At 42.1% G+C, this 13,632-nt stretch overlaps 1 protein-coding gene across 3 annotated transcripts in view; it reads right to left on the reverse strand.

Annotated features, from left to right (window-relative positions):
- Positions 1-13,632, reverse strand: part of ZNF423 (zinc finger protein 423) — a 320,155-nt gene that overhangs the window by 214,144 nt on the left and 92,379 nt on the right. The window lies entirely within an intron of this gene.

The following is a 13,632-nucleotide window of genomic DNA, read 5'->3' on the forward strand; positions in this document are numbered from 1 at the left end:
ATTTCTAAAGCACTCAGAGTATTTTGCAATTCGTATTTAAGCACCCCTCTGAGATAGCTCGTTGATATTTTTTCATTTTAAAGTTAGGCTGCAAGCCTGCTCAAAATCGCCCACAACCACCACAGGGAGATCACTAGAAATGCTTGTGTGGTGGCAGACGCTCCAAACCGGGACCGTGAGATGTCAAAGACCCCTTCCCAATAGGCCTGGAGATCAAAAAGGTATTAACAGGAAGACTTTCAACACAGTCAGGGCAGAGCCAGGCAACTGGTTTAGACTTAGTGCCAGGCTACCTAAAAGGGGCATTCCTCTCTAAACTAGGGGTAGCAATCATGGTGATCTCAAGACACTGGAGGGCTACAATTCCCATCATCCCTGGCTACCTAAAAGGGCATTCCTCTCTAAACTAGGGGTAGCAATCATGGTGATCTCAAGACACTGGAGGGCTACAATTCCCATCATCCCTGGCCACTGGCTTATTGACTGAGGCTGAGGCTGATGGGAATTGTAGACCACAACATCTGAAGGGCCCTCACATTGGCCTCCCACTGCTCTATACAAACCAGTCTGTCCACTGTGGTTAGGAAGAAATGCCCCTTTTGTACATCCTGCCACCAGCAGAAGTACAGTTCATGTGTGTAAGGAAAAGGGCCTTCTTGGTTGTGGCACCCAGAATATGTAGCTCCCTTCCCCAGGAAATGTAACATGCCCCCTATTTACCAGTATTTGTCCATTCTCTGAAGATTTGATTTTGGCAGGTCTTTGGTTTACGTTATCAATTGTTCTTTTGGTTTCACTGTGTATAGAAATTATGTCATTTTAAAAAAAGTAATTACAGCATATCTGTTTAAAATTATGATATTATATTAGGATGTGTGCTTTTATTTTGTTATGTTACCTGCCTTGAGGGTTTGTATGTTTTGCTTATTCATTAGATTTACATGGCTGTCCATCAGTAAAGATTCCCTTAATAGCTTACAAATGAGACAATATTAAATTTATGTTGTACAATCACTAAAAACAATAAAAAAAGTCAAAATAAAACTCTGCTCTTTCCTTATAACAGAGACTACATAGCCAGTTTACCATGTGGATTAAAACTGATCCTAAGTCACAAGGGGCCACGGTTATTTTAAAATGGAGTTTTTAAAGCTGAGTGAATAAAAAGACTGCAGACACTGGGAAGGCTATTCCATAACTGGGGTGCCACCACCAAAAGTGTCTCTTCTCTAGTGGCCACTTACAATAGAGCCTGTAAGTAGAGTGAGGTATGTTCAATTAAAATAATGAACGTAAGTTGGCTACGTCCATTACTTTAACTGGGTCGACTTTTGAGTATCACTAATGTTCGGATATAAACCTATTAGGAACATACGAAGCTGCCTTATACTAAATCAGACCAATGGGCCTGTCTCCCTTAGTAAAGTTTACACTGACTGGCAGCAGGTCTCCGGGATTCCAGATGGGTCTCTCCCAGCCCTAACCTAGAGATGCAACTGGGGATTCAACTCAGGACCTTCTTCGTGAAAGGAGGATGTTCTGCCACTGGGCTATGGCCTTTCCCCCAAATTACTAAAATAGAGCCCAGCATAAACTATATATCCAAATAACAATTCACCATGACACCTCTGCAGTCCAATCTGCAGCAGGGACATCTCTCTCACACATGGGATGTGCATGCAGCGTTCCCATGCAGGAATTATACCCATCTTGCACGAAATGGCTCTTAAGACTTCTATGCATAAAATCCTTCTTTCCCCACTCTCTCCCTCAATAAAGGGAGAGGGAAGGAACACAACTGCAATACGCAAACATGGGGGAAAAAATTATTTGGTCCAGCACGTAGTTAATGGTGTTGGCTTCCTAAGACTTACAACTTAATAAAATTGATCTCACTGCAGCACTGTAATGAAGAACAGTAGGATATGGCTACCCTTGAACCACGGAAAATTGTATATTGTTACCTCTTCCTGACCTCCTAGCGCTGCGACCATTCTAACTTCTCCAAGCTGTCATTTGTCCGATTTTGACGGCAGATGGAAGAGGAGAGCAAACACAGCGAAGGAAAGGAGGGCAGGGGTGAACAAACCTTTATCGGGGAGGTCTGCTTGGCAATATTAACACAAGCCAATGGCACAGGGAGCACCCAGTGCTATACGTGTGGCATATACATATCAGTGAAGGATGGAAAATACAAACACAGTTACTATGCAGAGCCCTTTTAGGTGGCCTTCTGCTACATATACATGCAGGAAAATGGTTCTGTGGCAAACAAATCAGACCACAGGCTATAGCTCAGTGGTAGAGAAACTGCCTTGCATGCAGAAGGTTCCAGGTTCAATCCCTAATCTCCAGGTAGGGGTGGAAATATCTCCTGCCTTGGAGAGGCAATGACCCTGGAGAGTCATTGCCAGCCCGTGTAGGCAATACACATTGACTGGCAGAAGCTCTACAGCATTTCAGACATGGGTCATTCCCAGCCCCACCTGGAGATGCTGTGGAACCTGGGACTGGGTGGCTTCAATTTTCACCATGTGAGGGGGAAGACACAAAACTTTTCCTCACCTTTCCAGTCTTGCAATCAAGCTACGGTCCTGTATGTTAATTGCAAATTCAATTCTCTGAGCACTGATCCTTACATAACTATAACAGCCCCTAACTCAAGAGTACCCTGGGCATAATTCAGTTGGTTACAGCGTGGTGCTGATAACACTAAGGTTGCAGGTTCAATCCCCATATGGGACAGCTGCATCTTCCTGAATTGCTGGGGGTTGGACTACGTGGGTCCCTTCCAACTCTACAATTCTATTATTCTACCTGGAAGGTAACAGAAATATGAAAGCTCCTTAGGCTAAAAACCTCGTGTCCAATTTTGGGAAAGGATATTTGAAGAATTAAGCCACGTTGCAAGATAAGATGTACACTGTGACACTTTTTCACGAGGAACAAGCAAATCTCCATGACAAGTAACTAATCGCCTTCCTTTTCATGGCAGCACACCAGCTTATAGTGCCAAACTGGAAAAGTCTGGAAAATTTACATATTGCTGCATAGAAACAAAAAAAATATGGACAACAGCGCTGACCAAAAAATTGACCAATCAAGTAAGAGCTCCAGCAGGCAGATGCAATTTAGATTATTTTCTTGAAATATTTTACAGAATTTTCTATTACAAGTTCTGGTGTTTGGCATCTTCTGGAATCACAACTTCAGGTTCTGTTCTATCGGGGGGGGTGGGGGTGGAATGTTCAGTAGATTTTGTAACTAATTTGAAAATAAATAAAACATATTAAAACAAACATGAAAATGTCCCCAGAACAGTCCAATGTGGATTAAGAATGCTCAGTGGCCCAGGCACACTGTCTGGCTGTGGGAAGCGGGACAGGGGCAGAAAAATGAGCAGGGAATGGAATCTCCTGGAAAGGGGCAAGGGTGACTGGCAGGAACTCTGAGCAGCAGATCTCCACACTACGTGATTTTGTTGCTGCTCCCACTTGTACTACTTAGTTAACAAGAAAGTAGAATCCGTCATTGAATGCTGCTAATTTTTTCACGCTGATCAAACTGCGCGTCATTTCATTTTCCATTATAGCCAGAATCTCCTACAGGAGTGCTCATATTAAGTTTCTTTATTTTCATCACCAGAAACATGTCATCTTTAATCAGCTTTTCTTTCCCCTTGCTTAAGAATTAGGAAGTAGTTTTTCTTTGTGCCTTTACTGCCCTTTTTTTTAGGTTCGTTATTAAAAACTTAAAATCATACAAACATGTATAACATGCCAAGCACATTCCTCAATGGCTCCTAAACCAACCTTTTCATTAGCTTTTAACATTTTCTTAGGGTCATTTTCCACAGAAACAAATACACACAAAAGGAGCCCGCTTGCAATTACTCTTCATGCTCTCCCTAAACACTTATGCTAGTAAAGTGTGAAATGTCTTCTAAACACAAAGACAGATCTCTGGGAAGTAATTACAAAAAAAATGCATTCAGGGGCAATAATTCTATATTAACTGTCAGCAGCATACATCTTCTGAAAAGGCACTTGTTACAAAAGAATTATGTGTGGCAGAGGAAGGCACCAAAGGCAACAGAAAATTGCAAGGATGCATTAAACCTTAGACTCCAGCTCCCTCATCAAGGGTCAGTTTATGCTTAAATCATTACCTTGACGTCAAACCTGAATCTGCCTAAAAGTCATTTAAGAGATGTTAACGTGCAAACTCAGTGAACTTGCATGGAGTAAACCAATATCTTTTAAAAAAAGAAAAAGAAAAAGAACACCTTCCACAAGTAGTTTATTAAATTCTGCATCTTTGTTGGTTTCAGTTACTGTTGGCTTCCAAAAAATTGGATCCTGTGGTTAAACAACCTAAAATTATCATTCGGGGCAAGGGGAGTTCATGCCGTGATTGGACATGCTGTGTGACACGCACTACTTTTAAACCATTTGACTCTACATCAGACATGGGGAACCTGTGGCCCTCTAGATGTTGTCAATCTCCAGTCCCAGCCAACATGGTTAATAGTCAAGGGAGATGTGAAGTGTAGTCCAACAACATCTGGAGGCCACCAGCTTGGCTACTCCCACCCCAAAACTTAAAGTCCAAAAATGGGCATGGACAGTTGTATTGTTCCCTCTTTGTCATCTAGCCTAGGTATGGGGAGCTTTTGGCCCTCCAGGTGTTACTAAACTACAACTCCCATCATTCCTGACCATCGGTCATTTTTACAGGGGCTGATGGGAGTTTAAGCAACTTCTGGAGGGCCAAGGGTTCTACACACATCTAGCCCTCCTCTGCTGAGAGGGGGTGGGGTGTTCATATTTGTGGTGCTCAGTTCTGCTCAGGGGCCTGGCAGAGGAGTTGGTTGGTGCCGCAATTTCTCCTTCTGCTGTCGCTTCATTTAAACCAACATTTATACTCATGTCACTCTGCTTGGGTGCTTAGGTTTGTGGTCAAAAAGAAAACAAGAGGAACTACACCAGAATGATCCTTGGATGAGTTATGTGACAACTGTTTGATCCTGGCTTAATTTAGCTAAATGCTCTTAAAACAAACCACAGCTCCACGCATCCATAAACCATCCCAAACTATGGTTTGCTGTAAAATGAAAGCAGAAATTTCCCCCTCTTACATATGACAGAGGGGAGGAGGGAAAGACAGCGCACGAATCTGAAGCCTGCCATGGCAATCATTCTGACCAGATGTGGGAAGCAGTGGGCACTCCAAATGTTATTGGACTCCAACTCCAATCAGCCCCAAACAGCATGTCCAGTAGTCATGGATGGTGTGTGTTGGAGTTCAGCATCTACAGGGCCACAAGTTCCCTGTTCCTGGAGGATTAGCTGACTGTTTGAACTGAGCTAGATTACTATGTCCAAGACTTACAGTCTTTTCTTTAATGGTAACGGAACGGAGAGAGGCTAAACACCAAAAAGGGAAGCAGCTTAAGTAATTAAATAAAGTCTCGCCAGAATTTTCATTAGTAACATTTTTATTTGCCTGGGTGCTCCCTGCTTCTCATATTTCTTCCAAGGATCCTTAATTGGGCTCTAGTATCTGATGGAAAGTTCCTCGAGTCCTCTCATCCTCAAAGGGCACCCAGGAAAGGTGGGGGACCAGGACTGCTCATAATACCATTTTCCAGACAGAGCTAATAATGACTGTCTCCCACTAATGAAAAGGGGGGGGGGAAGGTTGCTGCTGTAATTAAGCTCGAGAAGAGTTCAATTGGTGGGGGAAGAGAATTAAATTTATTTACATGCTGTTCTGCTGCTGATGAAGCACTAGCTATTTGGGAGGCCTCCTAATTAACCCTAATTTAGTTCCTGTACACTCTTTTTGTATTCTCATTCCCCACATACTTCCAGCAAGGTAAACGGATATAATAATAATAATAATAATAATAGATAAGCCAATTTTAAAATAAAAAGTGGGCTTCTTTGCAATGGACTTTTAAGGCCCAGAGTTAGGCCTTAAATTGTTAAATTTGCATTATAGCATTTTTTCAATGCTGACAATTAAGAAAAACCACACTTGAGAGTTTGACTCACCGCAGAAGCACAATATATAGCAATGCCTTGGGAGAGAGGAGATTACACACAGAAAATTCTTTTCTTTAACCTTCTTGCAGACATTTTCCTGCCAATGTTCTCTCCCCCCACACACACACTCTCTCTTTTTTTTTTAGGGACGCAATGCCAGGAAGAACTGCTTCCCTATGGACCATATCTTCAGAGAACTGCACTAGGAGGGCAGCGGAGACCAAGAGATCCCATGTCGAACACAACAAGGCTAATTCAAAAAAAAAAGTGGGGGGGGAGGAACACTACATTTCTTACATCTCACAATGTTCTGCTGTTTTGTCCCTCTGTAACCTTGGTCTGTTAGGCAGGAATTATCACACTGAAAGTTACACTACTTTTCCTTCTGCGTCTTAAGGAGGGAGAAATTTTCTCAACATTTAGTCTTATTATTTAAAAAAACATTGTTTTTTATTAAAAACAGTTCTCAGTGGATCACAGGTTGGGGATTATTATTATTATTCTTAAACTAGAATGTACCTGTTCTAAAGCAGTCTTCACCAATCAAGTGCCCTCCAGCAGATGTTTCGGACCACAACTACCATCAGCCTACAGTGGTGTTCATCAACCTTGGGTCCCCAGATGTTGCTGGACTACAACTCCCATCATCCTTGATAACTGTCTAAGGTGGCTGAGGATGATGGGAGATGTAGTCCAACAACATCTGGGGACTGGACTCAAGGTTGAAGAACACTGAGCTGGAGGCTCTAAGGTGGCTCTAAAGAGATTCTTCTTCCCAAGGCACTGTGCCTGCTGTTTATAGGCAGATTCAGTGTTAGAAATTCACCAGGGGACAGGGGTATTTTGCACTTGGCTATCAGCCATGCAAGTAAATATGCCCAGGCACCAGGATGGCACCTGACGTCTCCACCATCTGCAGGTGCATGCCTGGGAATCCTTGGATCTTGACTGTTTTCACATACTAGCAACACATCTCGTAGAATTGTACCCATGATATTTTATCTGCACAATCAGAATGAATTTCAGGAACCAAAAAGTTGTATTGAAAAATATGACTTTTGAGTTGTCTGGCCCAAAAATGGCAACCAAGCATTCCATTTTGGCGACTGTAACACTGGTTTAAGAGCCTAGCTTATATAGCTGAGTTTCTAATACTGGGCAGATTCCATTCATCCACAAAAGAGCATTCATCCTAGGCAACATCTCATTTACATATTTCTTTCCTCATTTCTACAAGAGCTGATACTTTTATTAACTGTTCTGAAAACTGCTCCTCTTCTCCATCACTCATTTATTGTGACCATTCCCCAAAATGCTTCTCTTTCTTCAGACTCCTGAACATCAGATGTCATAGCTTCCACCTCACTCACCTTTGGACAAGAAGTACAATTTGTGGGGCCCTGCACAACACCCCCAGCTCTGATGGTTCTTCTATTTTATTAACATAACTCTCTATGAAAGCAGCTGTCCAAAAGGGTTGGATTTTGGGACACTCCCACCACATGTGGAGATATGCACCTATAGAAGTATAACCTCTCCAGAATTTTGGTAAGGTTCCTGGATGTATTAACACCAATTTCCTTTATGTCAGATAGAATAGAATCATAGAATCATAGAGTTGGAAGAGACCACAAGGGTCATCGAGTCCAACCCCCTGCCAAGCAGGAAACACCATCAGAGCACTCCTGACATATGGTTGTCAAGCCTCTGCTTAAAGACCTCCAAAGAAGGAGACTCCACCACACTCCTTGGCAGCAAATTCCACTGTCGAACAGCTCTTACTGTCAGGAAGTTCTTCCTAATGTTTAGGTGGAATCTTCTTTCTTGTAGTTTGGATCCATTGCTCCGTGTCCGCTTCTCTGGAGCAGCAGAAAACAACCTTTCTCCCTCCTCTATGTGACATCCTTTTATATATTTGAACATGGCTATCATATCACCCCTTAACCTCCTCTTCTCCAGGCTAAACATGCCCAGCTCCCTTAGCCGTTCCTCATAAGGCATCGTTTCCAGGCCTTTGACCATTTTGGTTGCCCTCCTCTGGACACGTTCCAGTTTGTCAGTGTCCTTCTTGAACTGTGGTGCCCAGAACTGGACACAGTACTCCAGGTGAGGTCTGACCAGAGTAGAATACAGTGGCACTATTACTTCCCTTGATCTAGATGCTATACTCCTATTGATGCAGCCCAGAATTGCATTAGCTTTTTTAGCTGCCGCGTCACACTGTTGGCTCATGTCAAGTTTGTGGTCAACCAAGACTCCTAGATCCTTTTCACATGTACTGCTCTCAAGCCAGGTGTCACCCATCTTGTATTTGTGCCTCTCATTTTTTTTGCCCAAGTGCAATACTTTACATTTCTCCCTGTTAAAATTCATCTTGTTTGTTTTGGCCCAGTTCTCTAATCTGTCAAGGTCGTTTTGAAGTGTGATCCTGTCCTCTGGGGTGTTAGCCACCCCTCCCAGTTTGGTGTCATCTGCAAATTTGATCAGGATGCCCTTGAGTCCATCATCCAAGTCGTTGATAAAGATGTTGAATAAGACCGGGCCCAAGACAGAACCCTGTGGCACCCCACTAGTCACTCTTCTCCAGGATGAAGAGGAACCATTGATGAGCACCCTTTGGGTTCGGTCAGTCAGCCAGTTACAAATCCACTGAGTGGTAGCATTGATGGTAGATGCCATCAATAGATAAGTTTCAAAGTGAATTCCCTTCTTTTGGCTGAGATGGATTTAAAGGGAGGTTTGGACCACATTGTAGTCCATTGAGTAGAGTTTATTTCATAACCTATGTCAAGACGTTTGAAAACCAAGGTACCACTGTACAGTATAGTATTTTCTATATGGTGCCCTACATGACTCACTCATTTAATGACATCCTAAAAGGGGTCCCCATCCCAAAAACCTGGACTTCCTCCAAAATAGTCTCTATCCCAAAACCATTCAAAGATAGCCTCAAAGTAGAATCATATTGCCCAATCTGACTGATAAATCAGGACTACAAAATATTCACATAAATCCTGACAAACCGCCTAAAAGTCTTCCTACACAAACTAATAGCCCCAGACCAAGCTGGCTTCGTCTCTGGTTGCAACATAACGAATTTCATCAAGAGGTTACTGAATCTGATCAATTATAGCAAAATAACTAAAAATCCACTGACAATTATGTCCCTAGATATACTCAAAGTCTTTGATTGTTTAGAGTGGAAATACCTCCTAGCAGTATTAACTAGCATGAATTTTGGTCCCTCTGTACTATAAACCCTCAGACAAATTTACTCCCAAGTCTCAGCTAAATGCAGAATCAACTTCTTCTTATTATTATTCTTATTCTTCTTCTTCGGCGATCACTTGTATCCTCTTCCACAAACACGGTTTTAACAATGAGTCCATAAGTGACTGTGGAGGCCAGTTCTGGATCCACACATCCTTCCACAGTGGGGTCATTGGTTTCTGGGCAGGAGCTGATCACGGTGTGGATTTGCCAAGCGTGCCTTCCTCTTGGCACGTTTCTCCCTTGCGTCCTGAGTTCAAGTGTCTTCAAAGCCCATGAAACCTTTGGTAAAGGCTGTTCTCCAACTGAAATGCTTGCAGGCCAGTGTTTCCCAGTTGTCAGTGTTTATACTACATTTTTTTAGATCTGCCTTGAGACAGTCTTTAAACCTCTTTTGTTGACCACCAGCATTACGCTTTCCATTCTTAAGTTTGGAATAGAGTAGTTGCTTTGGAAGATGATCATCAGGCATCCACACAACATGACCAGTCCAACGAAGTTGATGTTGAAGAACCATCGCTTCAACACTAGTGATCTTTGCTTCTTCCAGTACACTGATATTAGGGACTTCCGGGGTGGCGCCATCGGCAATGGCGGTCTCCCTCTGAACTGGAGAGACCAGCTCTGCGCGAAACGGGTCATTTCCGCTACGGTGAAGCGGGGACCCTTTAAAAAATCACAGGCGGATGAAGCCTGTGGCCATGGGACTCGGCGGGCACCTTTAGCGCCCCCCCAACCCGCAAAGGAACCCATTAACGGGCTCCGAAGCGAAGAGGGGAAAGTGGCGCGGTGCTGTGAGTCAACTGCTTTTTCCGTGGAGCAAAGCCGCATAGCCGCTGCCGGAGAGCGCTGCCTTTTTCCTGGGACAATTTGGCATCTAAAGAATCACCCGTGAGTACTTAAATCTTGAACAACTGGACTTTAAATAAGGACTGGCCAGAAGAGAGGAATTGGACTCAAAATTTATTTCAATTTGGTACTGAAACGGGAAGGTCTAAACAGGAAGTCAGCCTTCCGTTTCCTTGTAGTCAGAATAAAGCAAAGACAATGTAAACTAGAGCTTAGAAAATTACTTTCAAAGGATTGGCTTTCATCATTTAAAATTGTGGAACCCCCCTTCGGTAGCAGGAGAAGAAGGGGGATTTCTTTTTGGACTGTTTAAACCTGCAGAAGTGAGTTTAAAGTAAACTAACTTTCCACCGTCCTGATCCTGGAGCAGAGTGTCAGGACTGACGTTTGAAGCTCATTGACCAGAGACAAATGTTTTTGACAGACAGCTAAAAGAAAAGTAACATAGTGATTCCATTGTTTCCTCTCGCATTTTAAAGGAACAAATATTGACAGAATATCTTAAAAAAGAAACTTTGTTGTTATTGTTCTTAAAAGAAAGAATAAACAGAAGTTTTCCCCCTAGAGGGGGACTGTGAAATTGTAACCAATTTAAGGAGCTTGCAGCTGCTACAGATTACAATCATGGGAAAGGACTTGTGACCTTGTAGGACAATGTTTTCAGAAGCTCTGTTGGGTGCTTTCTGTAAAATAAATGCCCTATTGGATCAATTAAGTCAGAAGACGGATTTGATGACTAATGCGGCCAGAATTTTTGAACAGGCAGTAGGAAACTACATGAAGCCTACCCAGGAACTAAAACAGGAGTGTGCTATGACAGCACAGATGAGAGAAGAGGATGCTGCTGAATCCTGGGTGCCAGAAATGGAGGGAGTTGCGGCCCTGCAGGAATATGAGCCTTTGGATTTGATAAATGAATTTGGAAAAAACCAGATTTGGAAAGATAAAGTTTGGTTTGGTTTGGAAATGGGGGTTGGATTGACCCTCCCATGCAGGGATGTTTGGACTTTCTGAGTCTGGTAATGGGTCATCAGATGTTTGGAGTCGTGGGGGCTCTTAATTTTGGAGGGAATCTGAAACAGGTGTTTAAATATTACATGGAGTTTAGTCTGGACTATGGAAATGGGGCTGATCTGCTGAAAAGGGTCAAAAACATTACTAAGATGGAGTTCCCACGAGTGAAAGGAAAATACGAAGAAGAGTCGCGGAAGGGACATGGAAGAGACTTGAGGGCCTCGGATATAAGGATACCAGGTTAATGCGCTAGATTAATGGGACAAAAAGGACTGACAAAATCCGGGACCAGGAGGAAGGGACGCTGGATGAAGATTGGATTGTTTTATCTTTTTTTTCTTTTATCATTAGGACTGTTTTAAAATAATTGATGAATGTTAGAAAAATGTTGAAATGGAACTACTTGGTTCTAGTAAAAATGTTTAAAGAATTAGGTTAATGATATGGTTATGAGAAGTTGGTAAAAATAAGATTTAAGTTTTAAGTTTTAAGGTTTGCTATAAGACAAGATGAAAATAGATTAAGGTAATGTAAGGACAAAATATTATGAACATAATATTATGAAATATTATGGAAAGGATTTGCTGTGATAATTATTAACCAGGATACAAGAAAGGGGAGGAGGAGGAGGTCAAAGAAAGAAGGTAATGAAAGTTGAGAATTTGAGAATGATGGATGTATTATTTCTTTCTATTTTTCTGTTTTGTCTTTTTTTTGTTTTTTTGTTTTTTTATAATTTTAAAATTTTTTAAATAAATATTATTTTTATACACTGATATTAGTACACCTGTCTTCCCAAGTGATGTGTAAAAATTTTTGGAGACACCGTTGATGGAATCTTTCAAGGAGTTGGAGATGGAGTTTATAAGTAGTCCATGTTTCACAAGCATACAGTAAGGTTGGTAGTACAATAGCTTTGAAAACAAGCATTTTGGTTTCCCTGCGAATGTGCCGGTCCTCAAACACTCTGTACTTCAATCGGGAGAAAGCCCCACTCGCAGAGCTCAGGCGATGCTGGATTTTGGCATCAATGTTGGCCCTTGTGGAAAGATAACTGCCTAGGTAGGAGAAGTGATCGACATTTTCCAATGTTACACCATTGAGTTGGATTTGTGGCGCTGCAGAGGGGTTATTTTGTACTTGTTTGGATGTTGGTGTCTCCCTTTCATACTAGCCCCGGAATCCTTAGCAATTCGGCTCCAGGCAGCCCCTAATATCAAGGGTGTGGAATTAAAAGGCAAAAGATATAAACTAGGACTCTTTGCGGATGACCTGATGATCATGGCACCAGACTCCATTAAAACAACAACCACTCTGACTGAAGAACTCAACACTTTTTGTAATGGTGTCAGGCTTTGAGGTGAACTTTGCTAAATCTGAGGCAATGTGCTTCAACACTCCCTCTCATATCCAAAAAGTATTCACCAACATCACAAAGATAAAGCTCTGCCATACCAGGTTTACAGACATAGGGATACAAATAACCAGAAATCTTAACAAATTATACCTCCAAAATTACAAGCCTCTCTGGTGACAAATCAACAAAGACCCAAGAAGATGGAATAAATCTAGCTTTACTCTCTCAGATAGATTAGCCATGATCAAAATGATTGTTCTCCCAAAATTAACCTACTTATTCCAAACCCTTCCAATCTGGATTCCGCCAATCCAACTCCATAAATGGCAGAAAAAATTACAGTCATTCATTTTCTCATACAAAAAGTCAAGAATAAGCCCCAAATATTTGCACCTCCCCCACTCTGAAGGGGGTTGGGGAATTCCCACACTGATAAAACTCCCCTCAACACTGAATAGACTCACACTACCCATGCCTGGAAACAAAAAGTAGGTATAGAAGTACCTCGGGTTACATATGCTTCAGGTTACAGACGCTTCAGGTTACAGACTCCGCTAACCCAGAAATAGTACCTCGGGTTAAGAACTTTGCTTCAGGATGAGAACAGAAATTGTGCTCCAGCGGTGCGGCAGCAGTGGGAGGCCCCATTAGCTAAAGTGGTGCTTCAGGTTATGAACAGTTTCAGGTTAAGAATGGACCTCCGGAACGAATTAAGTACTTAACCCGAGGTACCACTGTAAAGTGAATTTGTGATCCCTGGAGAGCATATAGAACCTGTAGATCTCAGCATTGGAGTAGATTGGTGAATCTCCAACATGGATGTCATGTCAGAGTGAGTCTTTTTGATCACTAAAACTATTTGTATTAAATGTCCAACCTTAACCTTGGCGGCTGCTGGCTTTCTGCAATGGTTACTGCAAAAGTCATTTGGTGAGATATAAAAATAGGGGGGAAAGAGATTAAGATGTACAGTAGTAGATAATTTAGTCAAAAGGAATGTTAGGGAAACCTATGAAAAGAGGTTTTATTTTTTTAAGAAAACAAAGTTTGTAAAAGAAAACCAAGCCCAGCATGCACAGTTTTGTATTCTGCATT

Source organism: Podarcis filfolensis, assembly GCF_964270895.1.
Source record: "Podarcis filfolensis genome assembly, chromosome: 8".
NCBI classification, from domain to species: Eukaryota; Metazoa; Chordata; class Lepidosauria; order Squamata; family Lacertidae; genus Podarcis; species Podarcis filfolensis.